The sequence below is a fragment of the Triticum aestivum genome, chromosome 6B, assembly GCF_018294505.1.
Source record: "Triticum aestivum cultivar Chinese Spring chromosome 6B, IWGSC CS RefSeq v2.1, whole genome shotgun sequence".
NCBI lineage: Eukaryota > Viridiplantae > Streptophyta > Magnoliopsida > Poales > Poaceae > Triticum > Triticum aestivum.
In genome coordinates, this window is record NC_057810.1 from 82,674,073 (window position 1) to 82,693,439 (window position 19,367).

At 41.8% G+C, this 19,367-nt stretch overlaps 1 long non-coding RNA gene across 2 annotated transcripts; it reads left to right on the forward strand.

The window, feature by feature from the left end:
• The first annotated feature begins 1,263 nt into the window (after positions 1–1,263).
• On the forward strand, positions 1,264–3,878 carry LOC123133569 (uncharacterized). Of its 2 annotated transcripts, none has more exons than XR_006465300.1 (5): positions 1,264–1,348; positions 1,446–1,503; positions 2,066–2,256; positions 3,076–3,145; positions 3,564–3,878. It is a non-coding gene; the product is annotated as an uncharacterized lncRNA (long non-coding RNA). The 2 variants fall into 2 exon arrangements; XR_006465301.1 differs by having other exon boundaries at positions 2,066–2,252.
• The last annotated feature ends 15,489 nt before the right edge of the window (positions 3,879–19,367 follow it).

A 19,367-nucleotide genomic window follows, 5' to 3' on the forward strand; every position in this document is an offset into this window, starting at 1 on the left:
ATTTGGATTGGTGGTGCATAGATCTGGTGGTGCACTGGTGAGCCATGACTATTGGTGCTCAGTTTGCATAGAATGTAATTGATGTTTCCCGGACCTACAAATAATCAACACTGCATTTCCCCGTGCGTTTGGTAAAATGCAAATGAGAACTAGACAGGTGCCTCATGTGCCTTTTTGTTCAGTTGGACAGCCTGCTCCCAAGGTTTACGAGCCGACTAATTTCATCTGGATATATACTAGCTATTTGCTGGGAGGTGGTATGATCTTCATTGTACTAAAATCATTCTTATATGGACTACCAAATATTAGTGGCTTGGGCACTTTCGAGGACCGCTGCTTGGATTCTTCATGTGATTTGAATATTTATACATGCCCCTTTGTGTACAAGTTTGTTGATAAGTTGGTGATAGCTTGTTTCCAAGCGGTTTAGTTAGTCAAGTATCAGACTATAAATTATTCATACGTTTTCTTTCGTGAACACAAGAATGATACATTCAAAATCTATTCAAGAAAAAAAAAGATATTTTCAATACTATTTCTATTTTTGAGAATGATGTCGGGATAATGAAGCTCTGTTTGCAAAGCATTTTCTTCAGTAGGTTTCTTTACTTGCTTACTAAACCTTCCATTTTATACCATACTGTGGCCATAAAGCAACATATCGTCTTATGGGGGTTCACAAAAAGGTTCCCAGTTCTTAGAATTAGAATTATATCGATCACATAAATTATTTTATTCATCGCCTGCAAGCCAACCATCTCTATTTAAAACTGAACCTTTTATTAGTTCACCATTTCTCTTCTCACTATGATGCTGACTTAGACTGCTGCCACTTGGTGCTTAGCAGGAGAGGCACAACCCCTGCCACACCGAAGAGAAAGACGATGGCTTCCATGAAGAAATTCGTCGAAGTGACTCCAATGACCCACAGGTGTGTCAATCTCTCAATCTTGATTTCCTTGTTGGCTGAAAGCTGAGATGTCATGTCTTTGTGAGATGCCAATGACATTATAATTTGATGCCTGTAGTAGCTTTTTTATTTTCATTGAAATGATTTTACACCCTCTGTTAGTAGCAATTTTCCTTGATTTTTTAATGCCACCAAATTAAATGCCATCGTTTCCAGTGTGTGCGTGCTCTAAACAAATATATGAGACACAAATGCACATATGAGTGTTCATGTCCAATTGTTATGACATATGCAATTATATTTTGATCCAAATTCCTGAACAAGCATAGGTATAAATACTAATGTCAATGCAGTTTCGCTCTTCCTAGGACTCCACCAGCAACGACATTATCAAAGGGTCAAGGAGCAGCAATTTGATATGCATCCGTGACAATGAAGGTAAAACTTGAATATGGCCTCATGGTCATGCCTGCAACATTATAAGATTACTTACTCATAAGCGTATTTGCTTCAGAGGCTTATTGTACTTATACAGTTTTCTCCACGGCGCGGAATCGATGCTGGCGACCCCGCCGTTTCCACACCACCCCGAGGTATTTTGATCCTTACCTTGTGCCCCAAGCCCACCGCCTATTCTCACGTGCAGTAGCCAAAATTATGTGCTTCCCTACTTCAAATGAAAGGCTCCATACTACATAAATAAACTAAGTCATGTTCTTTAGAAGTATATGCACTCCTGGACTGAATGTTGAAACTGTGTTGTATGTCTTCCTTTAACTGCTCTCTGATCTCAAATTTCTTTTCATTGTAGTAACCATTTGGGACTTGGATATGAAGTATTTTGTCTGGGCATTTGAATTTATTCGGACGTGTTATGTTATCGTATGGTGAACTTAGATCAACTTATGCAGACACACAAAAACACATGCACTTAGACGCATATAACTTAGTCATCACAACATGAGTTAGGAACAGGTGCAGTGCTGTAATGTTGATATGCATACAGCGGTCTGCTCGTGTATCTAATTATTATTTTTGCTGGATTGTGGTATTATGCGGTTTGCCTTTCCTGTTTTCGGACAATCCTATTCTATCAACTCATCAGGAAGATATATGCTTTTATTACCAAGCCCACCGAGCTTTAACTTGGCCCAGCCCATCTACAGGAGAAGCACAACAGGAAGGGATATAGAGCGACAAATCCTATTTTACTGTCCCCGTTTCCCGGTTTCCACATCGCGGCGACTCGATCCGCTGCTCTCGGGCACGGCACTCTTGAATGAGTCAGATTTATCGAGGGACAAGACTGGCAAGCGCTCCTACGTGTCGATCTTCGACCGAGGTAGGTAAGATAACCCTTCCCATCCGTTTCTTTTCTCTTGCTCTCTTCCAAGTTCTGTTACGCTTCTACAGCTAGGTTGTGAGAGCTAGGAAAAGTACAGAGCCGTTAAGAACACTAGACGCTCCCATTCAGTCGACGATGGAGGTTTTCTTCGTCCTTGCGATATCCAACTCCTGTCGCTAAGCAGACCCGCGACACATCCCCTCCTCGCCCCAAACCCCCTCCTCTTGACCATTTGTGTCTTTATGTTCTTATATTATGTTAATAAAACCATGTACTAATACTTTCGTTCTGGTATTGCCATTGGCAAAAGAAGTTTAATACACCTGAGCGTTGTTTTGTTCTTGATCAGATGTATGGACGTGCCTATAGCTAAACATAAAAATAGGATAGACACTAAATTCCTTAAAGCTGCAGAAATTGGGAACTACACAGAAGCACACTGGACTAACAGTATATTTACTCGGAAGTACATTTCTACACCCAGGAGCAAATGCTCCTGGTATGAATAGTAAAATAAAAAAATAAAAATATTCAAAAAAAAATGCTCCCATTCAGAATTTTTTAAATTATTTTTGAATTTATTTAATGTTACTGTTCACACCAGGAGCATTTGCTCCTGGGTGTAGAAACTCCACATCCTTTATTTACTATCATGTTTTCGTGAATAGAGTAGTGACAATAAGATTTGTACTTGATGTACAGAGTTTCAATTCTCACAGTATATGAGTTGTATTTGATCTTTTATATGATCTCAACTTTACTATTCCCGGTCAACGTATGTTTTGCCAGATTACTATTAACACAACTTTGTTTCTCCCAGAGCGCTGGTAGCAACCACATCATGAAAGGGTTGACGAACGACGATCCGATATGCGTCGCTCACAGCGAAGGTTAAATTTCAGTGCACTATCTTGCAGCACGATCATTTTGTACTTGCCACCATTTCTGTGCTATTTATGTAACATCCTAATTCTCGCTCCCTCTGTCGCTCTATGATGGATGTTTTACTGGAACGCGATATTGGAATGTTTTTTCTGATTGTTTCTTCATGTAATTGTTCTTCTATTGATATTTTAAAGTTTTCCTCTCATTAATGAGTGTAGACGGATCGATAAAGCAAATTCTTCGAATGAACAAGCTAATCTCATTTTCCGTTGCAACTAGGAATTTCTATGGATAATTATGCTAATAAATGAGAACATGGGTGCATATATGTAGTTTTCAAGCCCTTTTGATTGAGTGAATGTTGTATATTCATACTGACAGTTCTGATTTAGAAACTTCATCTCATTGCAATATATCTCACAGGTGCATATACAGAGATGATGATATGCCATATATCTCACAAGTTGTTTGCATTAGGACTGTGCGAAGTGGCGCCTATGAAATTTATCGACCAGGAAGTTGAATGAAGCCACCTATTAGTATGCTTAGTAGCTATGGCTCGGTACCTCTCCTTTATATCTTCATGTTCTCATTACTTCCTCTCCTATTATCGTGCTTTTGGTATCGAACTTCATGTCGAGTGGCTGCACTTTTGGTTTTGATCTTAATGACGAATGGCTATGTTTTGTGATCTTACAAACGCACTAAAATCGATTATGACTTATAGTCTCGTGTTGATATTGAGCAATGCTATGTCTCACCCCTATCTCAATTGAATGTTTTTTCTTTATTTTATTCTTATCATGTATGAATGCATATGCTAAATCTGGATTCCTACTAACTTAAAACGTTGGGACCGGCACCCTCGCGCCAAGGCGCGATACCGATCTAGTGAGGAAGAAAGTCCTAGAGAAAGGATCCAAGATGCGGACCGCATGATAGCACGATGGGAGGCAGCCAGGTCAGCAAGAGCTTTTCAAAACTGCAAAGGGTCATCAAGAGAATTTTAAAGTCCTCTTTGGAAATTTAGTGCTTGAGAAATCATAGTAAAACAGGAAAGAAATAACGAGAAAACGTAGATTTTGGATATCTCAACTTACATGCAAATGATAAGCTTACTTGTTCAACATCATCTTATGCATATCTCACCAGACAGTCATCTTACTTGTTGTGCAAAAAATTGAGCTCCATCATATTCACCACAAATGTCAATTTTTGAAACAATGAGAAGTCAAACAACTAACGACATTCCCATAGAAAGCCAACAATATATGAGAATGCATCAAAGAGATATTCAGCTAATCTCTAAAGTGGGGTTTAATTGATAAATGGAACCAGGCTGGTTTCTGCTTGTTGCTCTAAAAAACATTTAGTTAAACTCACAGGTGTAATTTAAGAGACAACAATTCATGGTTCATACAATATAAGAAATAGATAGACAAAATCAAAACTATTGTCAAATTCAAAGCACATCCCTCAAAAGAGTATATACTCATTAATATCATAAAAATAAAGAGCATCACACAGACTATTAGCTAATCAAAAGAGAGGTGTTAGCTAGAAGTGTTCTTAAACCTGTTACATGCCATATAAAAAGTATCCTCATATTAATAAATCCTAGCAACAGAACAGATCATGTCAATTCGTATTTAGTTTACATTTGTCCTGTAAATATGGAATGAACTCGGTCTATTATAAATCCTGGCGCAGATGGATTTAATGACCAAAAGAGGAATCTCCTCCAAGTGATAACGAAGAATCGTCTCATAAAATTTAAAGCAAGTCATTGTTACAGATTTACGGTTATCAGAAGATCAATAGATATAAAAAAGTTTGAATGACATAAATATGGTAGATTTAATCTTACAAATGTGCGTACTGAGCTATCTATTTAACATTTTGGCTGGTTCAGTCTAGTTTTAGTAGTCTTCAGCTTCCAACCATTATGTATCACAACTTAATGAGAAAATACTGCGCCGTAGCAATGCACCAGCTGTCTAGCACTACCAAATACAGTTCTTGCATATGTGAATAGGTAGGCAAAAATGACATTTGGTTCAATTATCTATCTATCTATTATATAATTAAGACAGAAGTCAAATAAGACACCACGTTCTTCCACATGATCTAAAATAACATACATCGTTGATTAGTAATATTTACGGCTGAGATTTAAAGATATTATGTTACATGATAAAAGTTATAAAGTTGTGTATATTGGACTGACACGTACAAGGTTCATGAAAAAAGTTTTTTAAGGGTGCATGGAAAAAGTTGGAAAGAATAGAAAAAGATACATCATTAAGCTGTACGGAAACAAGGAAACTTATATAGTTTTTTTTAGCATCAGTACAGACACAAGCGCTCATATACACGCGCATACACTCATCCCTATGAATGCACACACGCACACCCTAACCCTATGAGCACCTCCGAGACACTGAGCTGGCATATCATTTTGAGATTTACGAAGTCACCGTAGGCGCCTCTCCTGAAATAAATTCAGGAATAATGCGAGCACCAGGATTTGAACCCTGGTGGGTTGGGGATATCACTGCCCACCTAACCAACTCAACCACAGGTTGATTCGCGAAACTTATATAGTTGTAATAAATCACATATCTACCCCAGTCAAAAAAAAAAACACACGTACCTACGTACGTATACGTGCGGTGTCAACCAATGCTCTATCTTTCCTGCGAAAAGAAACCAAAGCCGTATCCTACCAGGACACTTCCATTGGAGGGATATATCTGGACGAGTAGTTCTATTTTTTTTTACAGCCTCGCAATAAAAGATTTCCTCTTGGCAGACATCGTCTCTCTTTCTTCGCACGCGTTCCTCTGCACCGTCTATGTAGTTTTCTAGCCTTCAAATCTTTTCAACTTCCATGTAGGTGTGCTGATCCATACTCACTTTCAGGATACAATCATGCGCAGAATACAGAAGCTTCGATGAGGCCAGCCAATGAAGGCGCTATAATTGACTGGTGGTGCGGTGCTTCACCATCCTGGACACGAGTTCATAGCCTACTGCTGATATCCAAACTCTACAGGCAAATAATCCAAAACACAACTTACATGATCTGTTCCTAAATCCATCCAATTTCATATAGAGCCCAACTAGATCGGCTTGATTTCTAATGGCAGGTCAAGAAAAGATAGGTTTTTTCACCAAACAAAAGGGATATATGTATTATCCTCTACGCTGTTCTTGGCTCTACTATGTACTATATGAAGTGCTGAAAGTCCTTAATTCAATTTCTTTGGAATTATATGTGCGCAAGATCAAATCAGTCAGGTTTCTTTTCATATAAACATAGGAGACGTAGAAATTTTTAGTCTCATATATTCTGTAAGCTGTAAACATCACCATGCATACATTGTTTACATTGTCGTGCATTCACTCTTTCTTAAGGTATGTATTCCTTCTGCTCCACTTTGTAATTATCTTCAAAATGTTTTTTTTGTCAATGTTCCCTTTTAATTTCAAGCTGAGATGGCCTGACTCCCTGTGTCCTCTTATCTGTTGGAAGAGAGTAAGGTACCACATGACATTTGTGAGTTTTCTTACTGTCAAAAATATATGTTTAGCGCTAAATTAGTGTATTCTGAATCTACTTAATATCATTCTGTAAACATACATAGATGTTATACTACATATGTAGCTGAGACAAAATATCGATGCCTAGATCATCTCCAAGGCTTCTTATTTTCAAGAGGCAATAAAGTTCTTCATCCAGGTAATCTCTACCATGGGAAATAGTTCTACCATTTATAAGAAAATATACATGATGCCAACACACGTACTAAATAATGGAATGCTTATCCGATGATTCTGTGTTCTTAATCCTTAGATTTATGCTCCTTACCAAGCTAGACTAACCACACGTAACGACTTCGCTTTGACTACCTTTCTGCTCAATTTAGAAGTTTTCATTCTGTAATGGCAATTGAAATTGGGAGTGTATTTATCATGACAATGTACTTTCTTACATCATTTCAGTTTTACCAATTTTACATGGAAGCACACAGATTTACTTGAGAACATGTAAACCATTACAAATCTACAAAACTCACTCCTATTTATTATGCACATTAGGTAAAAGAGCACTAAATAGATGATATGTGAAAACACCTTACTATATTGTTATGTATAGGGCACTGATATAAAATTGAAATCCTCCAAAGTATATGAGAAGAGTTGGGCGAAAATGAATTACTTAATGAAGTATTTCATGTTCAGAAATTTTGGAGCGCACACGCGAAGCCTGTTGTGTTCCAGCACAACACCGTATGAGTCGTCCGATTTTGCTGCACGACCGTTGGCATGCATGTTGCGATGGCAGCTTTGACATCATGGTGGCATTTTGCAAATGTCTCGCAACATCGCGCAATAGCCCAGAGAATGAAACAGTACCTGAAGCTTCAGGAAAAGGTAATAGAAAACTTCTATGCCTATGGGCATGTGTTCACTTCAAGCCTGGGAAATTGCATGCACATGTGTATAATACAGTTATCTCTAGCGGTCAGTATGGTCCAAACTATTGGTTGAAGTGAAAATTGTCTCTTCTTGCAGATTCTACACTTCTGTACTTTTGGAGGTCTTGAATTAGTCTATCTCCACATATGTTTCTATATTTTTTCTGTCGTGGAAAAGATATCAAGCAATTATAAATACAGACCGACGTTTGTGCTTGTGTATGAGATACAAATAAATCATGTTTGATTTTGAGAAGAGTATTGAAATTCAATTGAAGAGAACTGCTGGAATCATATATGATCAATACATTGGTGTGCAAGGTCCATAAAAAATTGCCTAAAGGAATATAATTTTTTTATTACAAATGATATATGTTCCATGCAATGGCATGGTTGCTTATGTAATCAATTAATCAGCAAGCCTGGAAAAAAAATCGTACGCCTCCTGGTCTAAAAACGAGCTAGACCACCGTGCAAGCTTCGACACGAGCTAACTTGGCCAGTTGATCACTAACAATGTTTTGGCTAGAATTAATAGATAAGTAAGCAAAAATCCCCCTATCAAATAAGATCTCAAGAATGAAAGAACCCCACACTCATTGGTGTATACCATCTTGCTTCACCAAATTAACTAGCTCCAAATAGTCGGACTAGACAATGATCCCTTCCATGCAAGCAAGTGCAGACAATCACTGTAGTATATGTCTTCCTAAAGAAAATATGAGAGTACTATCCATATGATCACATAATATCATACCAGTACCTGCCTGACAAGAGCTAGCATCAAAAGAGCCATATTAGTCGTGAAATCAAAATGTTGAACAAACTGAAGACTTTGTTTTCTACTAGATGTCAATGACTATAGAAGTTGCGGGACATGTTTGTCATAAACACATCATGGATCATGCCTTTGATGTATTAACATGTATGAATTAGTTATATGTATGAATTTTACGAATCTACAAAACTCACTCCTATTTATTATGCACATTAGGTAAAAGAGCACTTAATAGATGATATGTGAAAACACCTTACTAAATCGTTGCATATAGGGCAATGATATAAAATAGAAATCCTCCAAAATATATGAGAAGACATGGGCGAAAATGAATTACTTAATGAAGTATTTAATGCGTTCGAAAATTTTGGAGCACACACGCGCAGCCTGTTGTGTTCCAGCACAAGACCGTATGAGCTGTCCAATTTGGCTGCACGGCTGTACACATGCATGTTGCGATGAGAGCTGTGACATCATGCAAATGTCTCGCAACATCGCGCAATAGCCCAGAGAATGAAACAGATGTTTGTACCCGAAGCTTCAGAAAAAAAAGGTAACGGGAAACTTCTATGCCTTAGGGCATATGTTCACTTGAAGCCTGTAAAATCACATATGTTTATACTATTTATGCCGTTTGATCGTACAAGTAACGGCTGAGATTTAATATATTTTACGTAACGCGTTAACATGCCAGCCGCATACATATGAAAAGGTATGCATACCTTGGCCAATAGACAGATAAAAAAACATATGGAACCATTGGGTCCATCACGTGATGTAAAAGTAGAAGTCCAGCGGGAGTACTAATCTAATCGGTTACCTTTGTACCTTTCCTTTGTTGATTTTGAATCTTATGCTACCTTATGTGTTCGGTGATCTAGCACTTGTGTGATCGATACTTGTCGGTTGAGTGATTCTCTCGTTCCTCCCCGTGTTTTCCCCTTTGTGTTTTCCGCGCGTTCTTCGTGTTCCCCCGTAGGATCCACTCCAAACGTGAAAGATCGTCACCATAGAGTTCCGCCCATTAGCCCGGACATCCGGCTCTTGGAGTGCATTTTCGCACAAGTTTCTGGACATGAGGTCCCGGAAATCCGGCCCGACCCCCGGATGTCTGGCCCCTGCCTCCCCGTTTCACCGTTTCGGCCATAACTAATTCATCCGGAGTCCGTTTTTGACGTTCTTTAGCTCGTTTTGAAGCTATTGACATCCCCCATCCCCAAAAAATACCACCAATATCATTTGACTCCATCAAATTTTGTGAAATTTGGCATCTTTGCCTAGGGCTTCCACCACAACATCCGCATAGCCACCACCGACTTCCGCAACCTAACCCATTTTGCTTGCCATAGCATTAGTGGTTGCTTGAGTAGTGATTCGAGTCTCCTACGGTGTTTCGGCTACTTAGGGACGGTTGCTTCTTCATCAACCACCACCACCACTTCCACATAACCTTGCCCACCATACACTTCCGACAACCCAACTTAACCCAATTGACCCAATTGTTGTTTGAGCTTTTTCGAGTTGTGGCTTGTGTCTCCTAAGGTGTTTAGGCTACTTAGGGACGGCAACTTCAACTTCGACACGTGTATAGCCCATCATTCCACTTCCGCATTGCCAAGTGCAAACCACCACCGCTTTCCGCTACCACCATTTTGACATTTGACATTTGAGATTTTGAGTTCGCGGTTTTTTCGTTTCCTAAGGTGTTTCGGCTACTTAGGGACGAGTCTCCATCATCTTGGTATCTACATCAAGAACACCGCCACTCATCATCGCCAAGGACGGTAACCTCCATATCATATTGGTATTGTGGTATCCCTCCATTGTATATTCCCCTTGACATTGCATTGTTAACCCCTAGCCCATTTTGCGTTACTTGCCTATCGAGACTAGCCATTTGAGTATTGCCGGCAACATTACTTGTGCACATTAGTGATCATACTTCCCATAGCATACATACCATACCATCATGATGCATATATTGGTATCATATCTTGTGTCACAAGTTTATTCTCGCATATACACAATTGCTATCTTGGTTTGTGCATTGTGCAAAAGGTGCCATACAAAAAAAAATAAAGCTTTTAAGCAAAAGAAAGAGAGCAAAGAAGCTTGTAAGCAAGTGCCATAGCATCATACCACATTGCATATAAGATTGTCATATACGATCATCTTGGATCATCTTGAGAGAAACACCGAGAACCATACATACATAGCATACTTGGGATAGAAGTTTATCCATTTTGCATCTTATAGGTTGTGCACAAGTGTCGTATCCGCCTATAGAGCAATCGTGCTAGCGTCTCTCTTGAGTTGTGCAACATGAGCGTTTTCCGTGGATTCCACATTTTGTGCTCATTCCTTGGTTGCACGACCCCATTTATCTATCCGTGTGTGCGTTTCCGTGTACCTTTCATTGCTATTGGTCTACTTGTTTCGCTTGCAAATTTGTGAATCTCTTTCAACATTATTGACCCTTGCTAACATTTTGCATTAAATTTTTGTGCCACTATCCTCACCGAGCTCCACCATAAGCTTTACTTGTGTAGGTGTGAGAACCGACAAGAATTGGTACCAATAGTGCTATTTCATTGTCCGCATTTGAGTGAACTTGATTCATCGTCAACATCGGTCAAGGTACATTGGTATAAGTTCTTCTCTTTCTCCCACTCATATTTATTCGAGTCTTGTGATGGATAGGCAAGGCATTTCCTCTCCGGTCTACGACAACAACGACGGCGTGAACAACTACATCTCCAAAGCGTCCATCTTCAATCTACAACGAAAAATGCAAGGCGCACAATCAAGATTGCGAGAGCGTATCGAGAAAATCTCCATCGACATTCGTCACTCCGAATCAAGGAAAAGGGACTACATCGACAAGAAGCTTTCCGCACATAAAGAGGAGCAAGATGCAAGGATGGAGGAGATTAGAGCCTTGATCAAGTCTTCTTCCCCTTCGTCATCTTCAAGGCGGCGACATTCAAGACACAAGTCTTCGGAGCGCGGAAACGATGCAAGTGCAAATCGTCCTCGTCCACATCTACATGGCGACCACCATCACGTTCGTGATCAACATCATCATGAAGGGAAAGTCACCTCCAAGCATCACATGCACGACGACGACGAACGACATCTCCTACGAGCTCAAGCATGACAACGACATCATCATCATGAAGATGCTCCACAAGCGCAATTGCACAAGTCCCAACAAGCCCTACTTCACGCCAAGTCCAAGCTTCAAGAGCACAAAAGAAGACCGCGAGACGACCACCACCAAGATGGCGCTACGGCTACATCAACCACTTCGGCATCTTCGCCAAGTGTTCTCAAGGCATCTTCGCCTTTGGATGTACGGCATCTTCGCCTACTTCCCACGTGTACGCCTACATCGACTTCATCAAGTCCAAGGCGACTACCTACGAGCGAGGGTGACACTTCCATCTTCAGAAGCCCCTCAAGGAAGATGGCCGAGCATGGGAAATTCCCTTCGGTCATGGAGACGAGCTACGAGGTGCCACATCATATGGGCCTCCCACACCAAGACGGTGACAAGAAGGTCGAGCAAGGTCCATCCCCTTCGACTACGGCGACGAGCGCGAACCTCTTCAACAACATGAAGACGGCGCCCATATGGGACTCAAACTCCGAGTCAAGCTACGCGACCGCGCATGGAGACATTTGCACCTACATCTCTCCGACACCCACATATGTCGAGATGCCCCAAGTGTCATGTGAGGAGAGCCACCACCACATGAGTGACATGAGAGACTCCACCATATGTGACATTGAGAGCATTTCCTATGAGAGGATGAGTGTGACCACCACTAGCCCCACACATGAGAGCATGCCACACATCCTATGTGAGGTTGAGCGCCATTTGAGTGACTCCACCAACCATATGAGTGAGAGCATCCTTGAGGGAGTGAGTGAGCCACAACACTAAGTGAGTGAGGTAGTTGACACGGCATGTGAGGCCACTATGATTTCTAACGACTTAACCTCTACTCCTAGTGTGTTTTCTTGTTTGGTGCTAGGTCTCCTACATGACGACATGCCTATCCTCGACGAGTCCATCCCTCCATTGGAGACGACGATGGCCATGGTGGACGATGATGCACCCCCCACATGGTTCCATCAAGATGAAGATGACAACGAGACGATCTTCAACACCTCACCTACAACACATCGGCGACGCTCCAAAGGTAACATAGGTGATGGTGCTTCTCTTGTCCCACTAGTGGACTCTCTTGACATCGATTGCTCCCATGATGTTGACCCACCTATTACCATGCTTCATGCTAGTGAAACTTCTTCATGCCTTGACTTACCTATTTATGATGAATATGATGATGACCATGTTGAGTTGCCTAGTTGTGATGCTATGCTCCAAAGGATATCATGTGAAAATTCTTTTGGTCACATATGTTTGACAATTCATTGAACTTGTCATATGCTATGAGTGAGATCTCCCATATTGCTTCATTTCAATCTCAACATAGTAACTATGCATGCCACATTAAAATTAATCCTATTTGCACTTATGGCATAGATGACGAGATGATGGTCATTGGCTTTTGTTTTTCATGTGATGATATTGCCATGCTTCCTTTACATGATTTGCGCAATTCATCTACTATTCCATGCCATGATCACATTGTTCCGAATATGCATTGTTTTGGATGTTGTCAATATTCTCCACGTGATGTTTCTACTCTTGCTCACGAGGAGACCCCCGTAGTTTCCTCATACATATTAGGAGATCTTGATGCATTTCATACTTTTCATGATTCCCATGATAGTGTGCATCATATGCATTCCATGAATAACAATGCTCTAGATATTCCTCATGATGCATTACACAATTTGAGTCTCCATTATGCCATGCATAACAACAAACCTATCATGATGGATGACATGTTTCTATATCACGCATCTCATTTATTTGAGCATTGGCTATTTAGTGCTAACCGACACATGCACGTGCGCATCATGATGGATGATGTGTACATATACCACGCACACACAGTTTTCCCTTTGTATTTGTTTTGTGTAGCTACTTATGAACACTCGTCAACGTCACAATCCCATGAGTTGATGAAACGAGCTCTTGAGAGAAACGACGGCTTGGGATCCCGTGGACTATCCTTACCACTGTTCCCCTCGCGCAAGGACTACGCGCATCTCTTCTACTTGGCTCTCACACGGCTATGGGCTATATATCACTTGTCACCTTATGCTCATTTTACCGTGTTCACTTTGCATGTTATTTTTACTCCTATGCCTTTGCCATGCAATTGTGACCCTTGCTTGCATCTACCCATGATTCACCATTATGCTACTCCTATGTGTATTTGCATGCTTGGTGGAGATACATGTTGCTATTGCCGTGTTTATCATGTGCCCCATTCTATTGACGCTTGTTGTGTTGGGAGAGTCATGATGCCCCATTGCTACTTACATATGGTCTCTCGCCAATACATTGATGATATTTTGCTCATATCTTGCTTTCATGCTTGTGCTATGTCATGTGAATTATTCATGCCCACTATTTGCACACATGACATGCTTGCCATGATTCCTTATAGTAAGTTGCATCTTCGCACTACTAGCTTGCTTAACTTGATCACTATGATTGTTTGCTTGGTTGCATCACCCATGTTCCACTACTACTTGCTTTCTTGCGTTGATGACATATATGCTCATGCCTCTCACATGATATATCTTGATCATTGTCTCTTGTGTCCATTAGTTGCCTCTTTCATATCCACTTGTATTGAGTGCAACCATACTATGCTTATTGATCTTGGAGACTTGGACACCTTACTTGTGATGCATGCTTGTTTGATTGAGCCTATTGTACTTGGTTGTTCTTGCATCATATGCCTCCATACTATGACACGCTCCCTTGTACTTTCTTATGATGAGCATGATGCATACACTTTTTGGGTATCTTACCACTCGAATGATAGGTTTTGCATTTCCGCTAACCTCATTTGTTTTTCCGAGTGTTTGTCATGTTCTTTCATTTTGGAGGTTTCACAAGGCGATGCCGTTATGCGACAACTTGGTCATGCGAAGGCATACACGGTATGCAACACCAACATTTGCGAGAATCTACTAAAGGTGAACTCCTTCCCTTTGAGCCATCCTCAAGTTTGCATATTGGATGGGTCACTCTTTCATTGTTATTTCCTTCTTGTTGTCTACATGATACATCTCATGAACGGAGGAGCGACATTGGAGATTGGCTCTATGGACCTTCACATTGAGGAGCGCTTGGACTTATGGGATGCACCTTCGAACCTCTACTCATGCCACGACATCGAGCATTGGTACACCACCACCTCCATATTTGGTGATTGTGCTCATACATGTCATGCTCGATGGACATATCATACTCACCACAAGTTTGCACCCTATGCATGGATTGACTCACATTATGATTGCCTTGTTGCATCTTGTATTCCCATGTCATCCATGATATATGAGCTTGTTCACTTCCTTAGAAAATTTGTTGTGATCATGCTTGATGGCATTTTCATACATCATGATCATATGGTCCTCCATCAATTGCATGATGACATTCACATATTGAGACACCATTGCTATGTTCATGCTTTTGATGCACCATCCCATTATGACATCATTTTGCACCGTGGTTTCATTGCTCATACTCATAACACAATTGTGTGCACAATGATTGCATTTGTTCCCATGAATGCTTTGCATATCATTCTAGATCATCTTGATAAGCATCACGTGTCTTGCCACGAACTATCTTGCCGCACGGACTCATTCTTACATGAGGGACACTTTGTGTGCGATAACCATTGTATTTCCAAGTGTTGTTTGTGTTTGCTCCTTTTGCATGTATACCACTTAGGTGACACCTTGGAATACTTGGATTACGCCATGCATTCAACTTCGTCCAACTACAAGTCCGTCCACGACAACCGTTTCCATGGTGATGAGAATCACGATCCGAGGTCGGATCTTTCCCAAGGGGGGGGGGAGATGATGTGGAGCATCCCACGTTCATCCCCATGTACACTCCGACTACTCTCCAAGCCCCAAAGATACATAAGACGAGGCCTCGACTATGCACCATTGCACACAAGGTGAATTCACTCCTCTTCGAACCGCCACTTTCCGCATGCAAGATATGGATGCTACCTCAAGCGCGAACCTTGTGCATACTCAGGTACCCCCGAGGAGACCATGGAGAGCCCAAGGACCAAGGCCAAGTGTGCGCGGGAGCAAATGAAGAAGAAGGAAGAAGAGTCTGCTGCTACAGCAGCCGGACATCCGGCCATGTCCCGGACATCCGGCCCTACCACCGGAAATCCGGCCTCCATCACAGAATGCATCTGGAGGCGACCCTGACAGCCCGGACATCCGGTCCCATGCCCCGGACATTCGACTCCTCCCTAAGCCCCGGACATCCGGCCCTCCTCGTCAGAAATCCGGCCCCTGGTGTCCAGAGAGCAACCGCAGGGCACCCAGGCCAGCCCGGACATCCGGCCTCCCCGCCCGGACATCCAGCCCATCGCGAAGCCCCGGACATCCGCCCCCCAGCCCGGACATCCGGCGCCTGTCTGCGCACAGTGAACGGGCAAAGGGCCCATGTATCCCTCTCACTTACCCCTTCGAGGCTAAGGCCTATATATACTCTCCCACCTCCTCCTAGTTAGGGTTAGCGTTGATTTAGCTCATTTGTGAGATAGAGCCTCGCTCATCCATCGGATCTCCTCCTCATGAGAGACCTCGGCCTCTTCGGAGAAGATCCACTTCACTACTAGGGAAAAGCCTAGCAGCAGCGTGGGTTTTGGCCCTCTCAGTAGCGCGGGTACTGGCGCTACTAATAAGGCGCTACAGCTAACGTATAGCAGTAGTGCATGTTGACCCACGCTACTGCTACTGATGAATAGCTGTAGCGCTCTTTGGAAAAGGGAGCTACTGATATTATCTGCAGCGCTGTTTAGCATGAAGCGCTACTGGTAAGTCGGCGCTACTGCTAAATTTCCCCCCCCCCCCTCGCTACTACTACATTTATTAGTTTTTTTTCCTGCATATTTGTTTTTTATTTGTTTTGTATTTGAATAGGCTTTATACAATAATCTTTAGCATATCATCCACATACAAATGTAATCATAGCATATACATACAATTAGTCTCATCAAATCATGTCATCATCATAATCATCATCCAACACAAAGTGGTCTCTCGTCATCAATCTCGAAAATAGCGATACAAGTCTCGATTACTTGCAAATACATCGTCATCCATCTGAACAATGATATACGCGAGAATAGCTATCACTTTGAGTACATGAGTTCGTATCCCTCTCTCGCATTAGCGTGAACCTAAACTAAGTACTGTGTGTCGCTCGGAAACCGAAAACTGGTACACCTGGGCCTGACACTCCGGCCACTTGTCGTATATATACTCCTGGCGTAGCACTTCTTCGCCATCTATGATCTATGCATCTGCATCGTCACATGAGTCGAAGATATGCAGCATATATAGTTGAGCAACAGAAAGAGACAGACTTGGCAAAAATAGAAACAACATATCATAAGCATAAATAACAATGTTCATCGTACCCAAAATGATCTAACTAGAGTGATTTTCGCTAGTTGAGGAGGAGGACGGTTTAATTACATCACAAATAAAGTTTCACCGTGCATAACTCAAAGTTTTGTCATAAAAGAAAGTATGGACTAAACGGACACATTGTCATATATCGACAATCACTCCATCATGTCGTGCCATCCATCCATGTCAGGGAGATAGTCATCGAGATTAGTGAAAGGCTTCATGTCGAGACACTGAGAGGCTATCCATGTTCGGACGTCTTCCCGCGACATTTGTCCTTCTGCATGGAACATCCCTATTTTTCCGACGACCTCATTCATGATGATTTGGGCAAGTTCGCGCTGGATGTTATAGAACTCAGCTCAAAGTCGATGATCCTCGATATCTCCTATGTCCTTTGCCCATTGCAGAATATGGGCATCACCAGATCTAGGTGCCATGTGAAGGTTCTGGTGATCCCGTCTGTACTCTAGCATGTGGTGTAGGACATAGAATCCATCATTACGAGAATCGTTCGGTTGCTGGATGCAACAGAAGTCGGTCTTATGGCTGAAGGCGGCCCTGCCGCCCCTTCTCTTCTTGTCCCTAACCTCTCCACCCCTTTCTTGGTAGTAAACCATAGCACTATCGAGAACATCTTTGATGTGGGTGTAATCCTTTTTGTGAATGTTCTTGGACGATTCCAAGTAAAGAGCGTGGGAGAATCGGGGGTAGAGGATGATGAGGACGGCGCGCCCGCCGCTGCGCAAAATAAGTACACCTCAAATTAATTAGCCTCCACCGTGCAAATGAATTATTGAAATTGAAGGAAGGATAGCAGCGCGGATGACTTGAATATTTGAAACTGCTCTTCCGTGATTGTCGGATTATCCTTTACAATCTCGGAGTAGGGTTCCCCGTCATTGATCTTTGCTTTCACTCGATTTTTCCAGGCGGCCAACGCGTCGCTAAACTTGGTCATGGCGTGTTTGTTTATCTTCTTCATTGCCGGGTCCTTGTCTGGATCTTCATAATCCTTCTCATTCCGGCCCGAGAACAAGAATATCTGCTGAAACTTCTTTAGGAGGGAGCTCCTAATATTTTCTATCTTCTTTAGTTTCTCATCGTTGATGGTGGCGGTTGTCCGTATGATGCAGCCTATTTGATTGTCGTAGCACGCGCGCGCTTCCTCGGGCGCCTTTGGCTCAAAATTGTCGTCGTCCACCTCCGTGACCACCAGTCTAGTAGTCCTGAGTTTGTTAGGAAGCCATTGCCTCTTTGCTTTCGGTTCTACACCGGCTCCGCTCCCCGAGGCAGCACCGGTCTCAGCGCCGGTCTCGATGCCGGTCTGAATCTCAGCGCCGGTCTCAGTCTCAGCACCGGTCTGCGTGTCGGTCTCAGCACCGGTCTGCGTGTCGGTCTCAGTCCCCGATGCAACCGGTGGGCCCAGCAACAACATCTGTTGATCGTCGGTAAGGCTAAAAAATTCGTCTGCCGCCCGGTAGACGTCGTCGCAATCACCAGAACCCTGTCCTTCATCGTTGCTAGCCATGTTTCCTAATAAAATGAATAATGACATAAAAAAGGACTATTGTTTTGCAGGAATGTTGACTCCTTCCTGGTGCGGCAAATCCCGGGCACTCGATATATCCTAGTTTGTAGCACAAGTCATACCGAAATTCACGGAAAATTTCGGCATGACCTTTGCTAAAAAGTGGACAAATCGAGAACCTAAAATTTGCCGGAACAGAAATGAATCAACATTCCGGCAAAACATAGGCCACTCAGCATCATTCCCTAGAAACAGTGTTCATATATCCCTCTTCGACACCGCAACACATGTCCAAATATACACGAGCAACCACATGTCCAAATTTCACAAGCTAATTCAAAAACAAAATGTAGAAGAAAATTCAGTTAACTACTAATAGAACAAAATTCAGTTAACTTTAGTGCTCTATAATGATGAAAAGAAAAAAAATTCAGTTAACTACTAATTTCATTCATTTAGGTTATTCATTTAACATCACATAATTAACCTACTATACCACTACTACTAGCAGCACTACTAACCTAATTAACCTAGCAAAACTCTAGTTCCCTAACTGAAAAACATCTAATTAACATCTACTAGTACCACTATTGCCCTAACCTAATTAACATCTACTAGTATCACTATATACTATACAAGCAGCATCTACCCTAATTAAACCCTACTGCCCTAACTAACTTTTGTTGTAAACCAAATTTTTTGCTCTAAACTAATTTTTGCTCTAACATCTACTACTTAACATCCTTTGCTCTAAACTAAATTTTTTGCTATAAACAAACTTTTGCTCTACTAATTTTTTCTCTAAAATGCAGAGAGAGAGGAGTCGGGGGGAGGGGTGG